Source organism: Rutidosis leptorrhynchoides, chromosome 2, assembly GCF_046630445.1.
Source record: "Rutidosis leptorrhynchoides isolate AG116_Rl617_1_P2 chromosome 2, CSIRO_AGI_Rlap_v1, whole genome shotgun sequence".
Classification (NCBI taxonomy): Eukaryota; Viridiplantae; Streptophyta; class Magnoliopsida; order Asterales; family Asteraceae; genus Rutidosis; species Rutidosis leptorrhynchoides.
The window spans coordinates 522,647,877-522,659,974 of NC_092334.1; positions in this window are offsets into that span (position 1 = coordinate 522,647,877).

The window sequence follows — 12,098 nt, forward strand, 5'->3', positions numbered from 1 at the left end:
ACGCAGTCTGGCTTTCTGACTTTGTCCCTGGACGTGCTGTGGTTGATGCGGCTCGTCGGAAGCGGGTAAAGTACGAATCTAGCTGTCAGGCGATTGGTTATGGTTTCATTCCTTTCTCATTTTCTATTAGTTCACAATAACTTGATTATGAACACAAGACTCTCAATAAACAATAAATAAGAATTATATGAACATGAAATTGAGAGAACACGAATTGATAGAATAAGAGAGAAAAGTATTCGTGCTTCAAAAGATACAAAATACAGAATCATCGTACCCCTATTTATACAAGATAAACCAAATCTTTATGATTTGGTTTCCAAAACTACTTGACTAGAAAATAGGAAAAGATAAACTTAAACTTATTAATATTCTAAACAAATCAGTGTTTATCTTCTAGAGATAATATCAAATCAAAACGTGATCTTCTAAATATTTATCCAGATCTCCAGAATTCCCATAGCTTCATTATCAAGTAATTAAACCGTTGACCACAACAGATTCTGCAACTCCAGACTCTAACATTCAGACTCTAAACTCCTGCAAAAACATTTTGACTCATCAGATCATTTTCCAACAATCTCCCCCTATCTGATGATGTCAAAACTACCTGTTCTTCTACTCCTTCAGTTTTGTAAGCTCCTTCTCAATCAACTTACACTTGCTCTTCATATATCTCATTTTCTTCAACATGGGCAACTTACCCTGCAAGTGTTTCAACAACTTAACTCTAAAAGGATGAGTCTGTTCAGTTGTGCACCTGGTCAACAATCCAAGCAACAAATTAATATCTGCACCTTCAAACTGATCCACTCTAATCAGCATTCTTAGATTTCCAGTCGTTTTGATCATTAAGGCATCCAAATACTCAACATAGCTTTCATCAATAAACTGCAAATGTTCTGGAACAGAGTATCTCCCAACATGACCTCTAAACCTTCTTTCTTTCATCTCCAAATTAAACATACCACAGAAAACCTCATAATCCTTCAAGCTGATAAATCCTTCTTCAAAAACAAGATGAACTAAATTACACACTTTCTTGAACACTTCATCAACAATCTCCTTATCTCCTTCATATCTTTGTATACAAACTGCCAAACCTCTCCACTCACAAAAACCAAGTCTCATAATATGACTCACTTTCACCTTTATTCTTTTATCAGACATATGAGTCATAGTTAACAACAAATTCACCTCAGTTTCTGACTTCACAATCTCAACATTAACTACATCTCCTTCATACCTCTTAAACCTGAATCTTTTGTTCATTAAAAACCTCAATTTGTCTTGAGCAGCTGCAACCATAACAACATTTTCTTGATCATTGCCATCACCACCCTCTTGAACATTCACCTGTATATCATCACTTGGTTGAACAACACCACCACTTGTACCAACATCTGTACCTGTTTGATTCACACATGCAACAACTGCTTGATCATGAATTTGAGAAACTTGAACACCAACATCTCTAGCAATAACTCCAGCATCAACGATTGAAACATCAACAACAGGTTCAACAACTCCAGTTTCAACTTGATTTTGATTAACAATCACCTCAGTTTCAGTTTCCATTCTTTCACCATCATTACTCTCCCCCTCAACCTGTAACTCCCCCTCAATATGAGCCCTTTTGGAAGACTCTCCCTCAACACCTTCAGCTGATGACCTCTTTCTCTTCTCCCCCTTTTTGACATCATCATGAGAGAGAGCAGATAAGAACCTCCAAATTTCAGCTTGATCATCCTTAAGAGACTTGATATCTGAGGCAAAACCAGCAAAACATTCTTTAACTTCTTCAACACCTTGCATCTTGTTCTCCAAAATACTCAACCTATCACCAATAACTGTTAAACTTGCTACATCACCAGAACCCTGCACATTCCCAACCAACCTCCTAACCTCCAACACCTCATCATGAGAAACCAAATTAGAATGGAGTTTATCAACTTGGGACTGCACACCCAGAAGCTTGTCATCAAACTTCTTAGCCATAGAAGTCAAAGTCTGAGATAGGCCAACCTCTGTGACTGGTGCCTCAGCCTGCAATGTAGAACCAGTTGTGATTGAGAAAGGTTGTATGTCCTCAACACCTTCCTGTTGTGAAGTAGGGTGATCCTTGGACAAAGAAGCTTTTGAGGCCTGTACTTTATCCTGTGATCTGAATGAAGCATTGGCAGCCTGTGTAAGAATGTGTAAGGATTGGACATTTTGAGAGAGAGGTGGCAGACTGATGTCTGAGGTAGGTTTAGCCATAGATTGGTCTTGAGTTTGGTTTGATAAGTCCAGGATTGGGACTTGAGTTAAGTTATCTGAGGGGGTTGGCTCAGTAACTGTAATGAGGTTATCCAAGCTCACTATCCTAGTAGGTTCAGGCTGGGTTAAAGTACTCCCCTCACCAACCTCTAGCAGAGGTGGTGGAGTTGTACTTGCAGCACCTTGCCTAATAGATGTTTGATGTGCATCTATGGGTGCTGGAACAACTAGGTTTGCAGACATGTGAATATTCTCAGTATGAGCTGGTGAGCTCACAAGGTTGTTTAATGAAGAATTTTGTTCTTAAGCAGTGGGAGAAGGTGGGTTTGAATTGAGTGGGATTTCCTCATCCATCCCTTCTGCATGCTCTGTTTGTTGAACATTGTGTGGTGGAGTAACTGGGGGGGCAGAATCAGAATGATCAGATTCTATAAGTGGTTGATCAATGTTTTGATCACCTCCAGATCCTGGATGATCAGACCCTGCATGTGATTCCCCTTCAGACCCTGATTGCTCATGATCTAAAGGTTGATCTGGTTGACCAGGTTGAGCTGGTTGACCATTGTTGATCCACTGAAGCATAGCTGGAGTAAGTCCAATTTCATTGTTGTTGATGTGATTATGAAACATCCTTGTACTACACTCAGGAACAGCTGTAAATTCATAAACCCTGAACACCCTTAACCCATCATACAAATTAGGAGTCATAGCCTGTTCTATCATCAAACTTAAAATCCTTATGAATGGAACATTATGATCTCTTGGTGTTCTTTCAGCTAGCAACAACATCTCATTGAAATACAACCTGGCAAAATCTATATTCCTCCCAGTAACAATTGCATGAAACAAGAAAGCCTCAAAATCATTGATTTCAGTCAAACTACCACTTATGAAACTCAAACTCCTTACAACATTAGACAATAAAAACATCCAACGAGGTGAAAACATACTTGTTTTAACAGTTGAATCGGTCAATTGTTGACCAACCATATTAAAGCTTAACCTAGCAACTGATTTAGAAGTTGTTCTAACATAATCGTTTTGCATTAGTAAGTTTAAAGCTAACCTTAGATGATTTTCAGTAAGGACAAGAGTGTTGTTACCATTCCTGTATGTCCCTGTAAGCGTTCTTGCCTCCCTATTACCAACACAGGTGTACCAAAACTCAGCTAACAATTCAGGATACATTGTGGTCGTTTTGAAGAAAGCTTCCCTTAGTGGATGATTATGCATGAACTCAATCAACTCTTCATAGCCCTCATTCACAAAATTCTCTGGAATAGTTTCGCAAGCAACTCGATTATTCGCCGATACCATAACATCTTTGTTGGCTTTGATCTCCACAGCTCGGATCATGTTTAGAGTGGGTACTAGAACAAAAGGAATATACTTTGTGCGTGCCATTGTGCTTGATCGAAGAAAATTGCAGTAAAATTGAGGGAATTTTGAAGTTAAGAACGTAAAAGGGATTTAGGGTTTTAAAATTGAAATCGATGAAGAGAGATGGAGGGATATTTATATCCTAACAAGATTTCAAAAAGTTACTTTTAACCCTCCAACTTATTTACCGTTTACCCCTTTTAAAATAATCCTTTTTCTTTTTAAAACAAAATAAAAATACACAAAAATACAAAAGAAAGTAAATAACCTTAGACTCTGGAAAACATGACGTCATCCAGACTCTGGAAATCAGACTCTACCTTTCTTTTTTTTTTTTTTTTTTACAACAACATAATTAGAGAGTATCTTCACTTGTCAACATTTCTGTTGAAGAATTTAGCATACCAAGTTTTTCAAGAAGATAAAAATGCCTCTCTTCAGGAAGTGCCTTAGTAAAAATATCTGCCAGTTGATCTTTTGTGCCAATATGTTTTAACACCACTTTGCCTTTCTCAACACAATCTCTTATAAAATGATGCCTGATCTCTATATGCTTAGTCCTGGAATGAAACACTGGATTTTCAGTAATAGCAATAGCACTTTCATTATCACACATGATTGGAGTTTTGGTTAAAGTTAATCCAAAATCCAATAGTTGATGTTGCATCCAAAGCAATTGAGCACAACAGCTCCCTGCAGCTACATATTCAGCTTCTGCTGTTGAAGTGGCCACTGAATTTTGCTTTTTACTTGACCAACTCACCAATTTACCACCTAACAATTGACAACCACCAGATGTGCTTTTTCTGTCTAACTTACAACCTGCATAGTCTGCATCTGTGTAACGAATTAGATCAAACCCTGAGTCTTTAGCATACCAAAGACCCAGGTTAGGAGTACCTTTCAGGTACCTAAAAATTCTTTTCACAGCCTTATAATGAGACTCTTTAGGATCTGACTGATAACGTGCACACATACATGTAGCAAACATTATATCAGGTCTACTAGCAGTTAAGTATAACAAAGATCCAATCATATCTCTATAGGTTGATTGACAAGTTGGTTTTCCAGATTCATCTTTATCAAGTTTTTCAGAAATACTCATTGGGGTTCTTAAAGAGGAACAATTTTTAAAACCATATTTGGTAAGCATATCAGAAACATAATTACTTTGGTTAATAAAAATACCCTCTTGACTCTGCTTAATTTGTAGCCCAAGAAAATAGTTTAAAGTACACAAGTTACTCATCCTATATTCTTTAGACATTATATCTGAAAACCATTTTCTCAAAATTGGATTAGTAGACCCAAAAATAATGTCATCAACATAAATTTGAACCAGTAACACATCACCTTTCTCCTTTTTGATGAATAAAGTTTTGTCAATAGCTCCTCTAGAAAATTTCTTTTCCAAAAGAAATGTTGACAAAGTATCATACCAGGCTCTGGGAGCTTGTTTCAGACCATACAGTGCTTTCTTCAATCTGTAGACATGCTTGGGAAACTTCTTATTTTTGAAACCAGGAGGTTGCTTTACATACACCTCTTCTTGCAATATACCATTCAGAAAAACACTCTTTACATCCATTTGAAACACCACAAAATCTTTATCTGAAGCATATGCTAGAAACAATCTGATTGCTTCAATTCTAGCAACATGAGCAAAGGTCTCATCATAATCTATACCTTCTTCTTGTCTGTACCCTTGAGCCACTAGTCTTGCTTTATTTCTAACCACAATACCATCTTTATCAACCTTGTTTCTGTAAACCCATTTAGTACCAATTGTAATTTTACCTTCAGGTTTTGGAACCAATTCCCACACATCATTTCTTTCAAACTCAGTCAATTCTTCAGTCATAGCTTCAACCCAATCATTGTCAGCCAATGCTTCATCTACTTCTTTTGGTTCAATGAGTGAAAGAAAATTTGAGAAGAAACAATAATTAGCAATTGCAAAATCAGACACAGGTGTCTGAGATGAAGAACCAGTTTTAGGTAAACCAGTAGGATCTACAACATAATCTTCAAGATGCTTTGGAATAACAATATTTCTAGAAGATTTTCTGATAGGAACAACAGGATTCAAAGTAGTATTAGAAGGTTGATCATCTTCATGAGTAACACTTGGCTCATCTTCTTGTTGAACTTCTTCAGTGAGAGCATTATCTGCAGAATTTTTCAATCCAGACAAATTAAATTCATCTGTCTCAGACTCTAAATCTAGAGTCTGAACAATGTTTCCAGAAATTAAATTAGACAATTCACCAAGTGCAGAATGCTCAGAACTAGATGATTGATCCATTTCAATGGGACTTTCATCAAAAGAAACGTTAATGGATTCTTCAATCTTCATTCTCCTCTTATTATACACTCTATAAGCTTTAGAAACAGAAGAATAACCAATGAACACACCTTCATCAGATTTTGGCCTCATCTTCTCAAGCTGATCCATTTGATTCAAAATATAGCACTTACATCCAAATACATGAAAGTAATGAATAGTAGGCACCTTTTTATAATACAATTCATAGGAAGTTTTGCCATGCCTCTTTACACTTAATGACCTGTTTTGAGTATAACAAGCTGTATTGACAGCTTCTGCCCAGAATCTGAGTGCAATATTTGATTGGCATAACATGGTTCTGGCTGCTTCAATAAGTGTTCTATTTCTTCGTTCAGCAACTCCATTTTGTTGTGGAGTTCTAACAGCAGAGAAATTTTGACCAATTCCAGACTCTTCACAAAATTCAATTAGAGTAACATTCTTGAACTCAGTGCCATGATCACTTCTCAATTGTTTAACAAGAACACCTTTTTGAACCTGCTCTTTCTTGATTAAATTAATGATTTCTTCAGGAGCATCACTTTTTGCAGCTAAAAAGATAACCCAGGTAAACCTAGAATACTCATCAACAACAACCAAAGTATATCTTTTCCCACCTAGACTACTAGTGTTCATTGGACCAAATAGATCCATATGAAGCATATGAAGTGGATCACTAATAGTGGCTAGGGATTTTGAGGGAAACTTTGTTTTGGTTTGTTTACCCATTATGCAAGCAGAACAAGGTTTATCTTTCTTGAAAGGTTGATGAGGCAAACCTCTAACAAGCTTCTTTTTGGAAAGCTCATTAATATTTTTAAAATTCAGATGAGATAACCTTTTATGCCAAAGCCAATTAAGTTCTGGAACAGTTTGAGAATACAAGCATGTTTCAATTTCAGAATCAACAGAATCCAAATCCAGCATATACACATTTTGGAATCTCCAGGCAACAAGAGTTGGTCTTCCTTTTGGATCATAAATAATTCCAGCTTTCTTTCTTATTCTTATTTCACAATCTTCATCAGCAATCTGACTTACACTTAGCAGATTATGCTTTAACCCTTCAACTAAAGCAACTTTCTTGAATGAAACACTTCCAGCAATAACAGTACCATAACCAATAGTCTTTGCAACTGAATTATCACCATATCTCACAGAAGGACCTTTTTCTTCTACAAACCCTACAAGATGCTCTTTGCATCCAGTCATGTGTCTTGAGCAACCACTGTCTAAATACCACTTATTACCCTGCTACACAAGACACAAGCAAAAGAAAAATGATTAAATCTTAGGGGGAACCCACTTTGCAGTGGGTTCAGATGGAGTGCATTTAACCCTCCAGACAAAAGCTTTATTACCAATCCAGATCAACTTATCCACAACTGTTTTTAAAACACCTTTATTTTCACAAACTTTAGGTTTCCATACCTCTTTAAAATTTTCAGGAAAACAAGATGATTTTGAGAATTTTTCATGACCCTTTAATCTTTCATTAAGCTTTGAAATTCTCCTTTTCAGTTTTTTTATAGTCTTAGCTTGTTTTGACTCTAACTTTCTTTTAGTTGACCATTTAGGATCTGGACAAGTGTCACTATCAGAAGATGATTCAGTATCACTTATGCTACTTGATTATTGGGTGTAAGATACTAGGTCAGAACATACACTTTCACTTTTAGAGACTAAACTGTTAGAGTCTGAAGGTTTCAATAGTTCAGACTCTGATGGATTTCCGCAGTCTAAAATTATAGTCTCTGAAGGTTTAACAGGTTCTAATGATTTTACAAACTCAGATGATCTTACAAAAGCATTAGTTAAAATCTTTTTCTCACCATCAAATTTTACAAAAGTATTTGGTAAAATGTCAGGCTTAAATATAATTGGATTAACTTCCACATTATTATCTAATGTGTAGTTTTCACCAAGTATAGCTTTGACATCATTTGGAATTTGTTTAGCAATAGCATCAGAATTCTTTTTGGAAGAAACACACCAAGATTTGCAAATATTTTCATAATGGTTTGCCTTTTTAATTGATCTTCCTAATTCAGTATTAAACCTTTTAGTTTCTTCTGAATATGCCATTTTATATGTGTCAAGTTTTACCTCACATTCTTTTAATACTTTAATTTCAGCATCTTTATCTTTGATGGTGTTCTTAAGCTCAAAGATCTGTGTTCTTAACCTGTCACTATCCTCTAAGCACCAATTGAAATCAAGCAACAAATACTGAAACATTCTTACTTTTTCATTATCAAGATAGTTTACAAAGTTTTGTACCTTATAGGCAGAACCTTTATTACAAGTAGAGTCTTTATCCATCTTCTCAATAGCTTTCAAATCTTCCTCAAACTTGCTAGAACCACTATCCTTTTCAATTATAGCCATCAGACACTTATCCTCTTCATCATCAGATGATGAATCTTCATCTTCCCATGCTTCTGTGTACAATGCTTTCTCCTGTTCTTTATTCTTCAACTTTTCTGCTTCACTTTTCATCTTCTTGTACTTGAGCTTGTACTTTCTTGCTTTGTCAACAGGTTTGTTGAAATTTGAACCTCCTTCATTCTTGGACCAGCAATCAGCAGCTATATGACCTACCTTACCACACTTGAAACATTTAGCTTTCTTTGGATCAAATGTACTCTTGCCTTTACCCTTCTTAAAACCAAACTTCTTCTGCTCAATCCTTTGTGTCAAAAGAGCCACTTGACTTTCCAGATCTTGAATCTCCTCATCTTCATCAGAATCACTATCATCAGAGGTCTCATCACTTTCAGAATCAACCTTGCTAGAATAACTTGAGAATAATTGCTTATTCTTCTTAGTAGTAGCTATTAATACAGCTTCTGGATCTTTAACCACCTTCTTAGCATTGATCTTGTTCTTCAACTGTGATTCTTCAAAGTTTGACAGTATGCCAAACAATTCACTCAATTCATAACTGTCTATCTTCTCACTGATTACCATGGATGTAATCACAGATTCAAAGTTTGAAGGTAGCAATTCAATGAATTTTTGACACAACACTTGTTGTGTTTTCTCTACACCAACACTTTCAAGATCATTAATCAGAACCTGAAATCTTGAATGAAGATCACTCAAGGATTCTTTAGGCTAAGCAGCAAAATTTTCATAACACCTTATCAGATTCTTCTTCTTCTGAGTCTTAACAACTGTGACTCCTTCATAATCATTGAGCAAGAGATCCCACATAGCTTTTGCAGTTTAGCATGACTGATCTTCCTGAGAATTGGAACAGTAACACCATTACCTATAATACTCCTTATCTTGCTATCAAGCTTGAACTTTATGGCTTCTGCTTCTGTCCACTTATCTCTTGGTTTTTCATGAAGATAAGCAGGTTGAGCAGCAGCAGTACTTGTAGCAGGAACAGCTTCAACCATTGTACCAGGTATAATAGGTCCTACTGTAAGAACTTGTTCAGCATCTTCATGAATCGAACCAAGAAACCATAGAACTTTTAGCTTCCAAGTTGCAAAGTCTGTGCCATCGAAAATTGGCACACCTTTTCCAGCCATAACTGGATTTGGGATGGAACTGGTAGACATCTTAAATCAAAGTATGGATCGTTTTAAGATTACCAAGTTGGATTTACACCAAACCCGCTCTGATACCAGTTATTAGTTCACAATAACTTGATTATGAACACAAGACTCTCAATAAACAATAAATAAGAATTATATGAACATGAAATTGAGAGAACACGAATTGATAGAATAAGAGAGAAAAGTATTCGTGCTTCAAAAGATACAAAATACAGAATCATCGTACCCCTATTTATACAAGATAAACCAAATCTTTATGATTTGGTTTCCAAAACTACTTGACTAGAAAATAGGAAAAGATAAACTTAAACTTATTAATATTCTAAACAAATCAGTGTTTATCTTCTAGAGATAATATCAAATCAAAACGTGATCTTCTAAATATTTATCCAGATCTCCAGAATTCTCATAGCTTCATTATCAAGTAATTAAACCGTTGACCACAACAGATTCTGCAACTCCAGACTCTAACATTCAGACTCTAAACTCCTGCAAAAACATTTTGACTCATCAGATCATTTTCCAACATTTTCTTCCCTGGGAGAATTAGAGAAGGAGGCTGGGTTATCTGGGAGAATCCGTGCAAGTGTTGAAACAGTTTTTAGTGACACTTTTTCCAGTTTTGTTTAAATGTCTCCACACTCCAACAATTTTATGTATGAAAATTGATCAGCATATAAGGAATATTTGTATAATTGTTCATAACGCATAAGGAAGAATAGAAGAAGCTTTTATAGTTTCCATGATTCGATATTCAAAATTGGTTTCCCCATACTGAACCGGTACCGGTACCGAAATTACCGAAACCAAGTTATGGAGGTTGTCCAGAATGACCACAAAATATACTCCTTTCTGCATAACTAACAGGTGGGATGCCAACAGAACCAAATAAACACCTCATACACAAAAATAGGATGACAAAGAAGCCATGGAATGAACTTGTAACAACCAAAAATGTTTTAAAGGGTCCATGCACCTTGCATATCGAGCATATCTATTGTAAGATTTGCAGTATTATCAAACTTTATACGAGATTATCCAGTTGTGCTTGAAAATGTTGCATGGATACCATATTCGCGTTACTTATCTCCTCGTTAGTGTACACCAACTGCACAACTATGCAATGAAGGAAGAGGAAACTGGTATTAGGTAAATTGAATTCGACCCTATTTTGGTTTGTGCCCATTTGATTAAAATTCATTCCTACATGTGAACTTTGACCTGTTAACCAGTATCTACTGTTTAATATTCTAAGATAAATAAATAAAATCAATATTTAGAAGCTGTAGCAGCAACAAATATATAAAATTCATTCCTACATGTGAACTATGACCTGTTAACCAGTATCTACTGTTTAATATTCTAAGATAAATAAATAAAATCAATATTTAGAAGCTGTAGCAGCAACAAATATATAAATGGGAAAGCAACCACACTTTTATTACAATAAACCAACCCTAAAACATATAAGAAACCAAATATATTTAAATTCCTAAGTCATCCAGAAAAACCGAAATAAACCTAAGACAAAAGTACCAAACAACAAACTACAACCAATTTTTGAAGATAAATGAATAGAAATGAAAAAACAGCCAGAAGCACTATATCAGGTCAAATGTCTTCCATCCTTAGAATCTTCAGTGCAGCAACACCATCAACAATCTTTGACGTAGACGTCGAACCATCAATCATAATCGAGTCAGGTGGTGACTCGCTCTTACGCTTCATTGATCCATTTTCTGATGTAATCACATAATCCCGAGCAGTTTTGGGTTCCTTTCTCGTTCAATTGCAATCTGTAATGACTGTATATAGTTAATAGCAATTATTTGTTAGAGAATTCACATGTAGATAAAGCTCAATGATGTTTGTCATCGTTTAAATGTCAAATAAAAACCTTATTGACCGCGGTACCAACTAATATGGTTTCCTCATCCAGCTCATTAAACTTGATTGCTAATTTTCACCGACATAATCTAAGGTAAACTAATCACTGGTGACTCTCTCCACCATGCAACAAGGGTATCGAGCGTTCACATTGATATCACCAACGCGTACCTTGAAGACAAATGGCTTGTTGTACATAGCATCGATCTCATTGAGAATGATTTGTGATTTTTCAAGCTAACGTATGAAAACATTCGAAGTACCTTAATTACGTAATATATGTTGTTTATAGTTATGTTCCCAAACATAATATGTTTTTGGTATTCGCGAATAACTATCATGTGATCATAAACTGTTAGAATTAAATTTCCATAATTGAAATACCTTGGAATACAACCATGAAACATTTTCTTCAAAACCTTCGCCAATTGGCTTTCAAACAAGACAAATCATGTTGTTCCAGATTTATCAAATCTTCAACAGCTACAACAACTCGATTTCTGAAAGGTCACATTGAATTCGACATATATAACTGGGCAGAAATGATAAAAATATGAACAATATGTTTATCAAAAAACTTCATTTAGATATATAGTGATAACAATTCGAACATTCCCACATTACAATCTCTTTACCGGCCTTGGTCCCCCACATGGTGTGCACCCATAACTAAACCA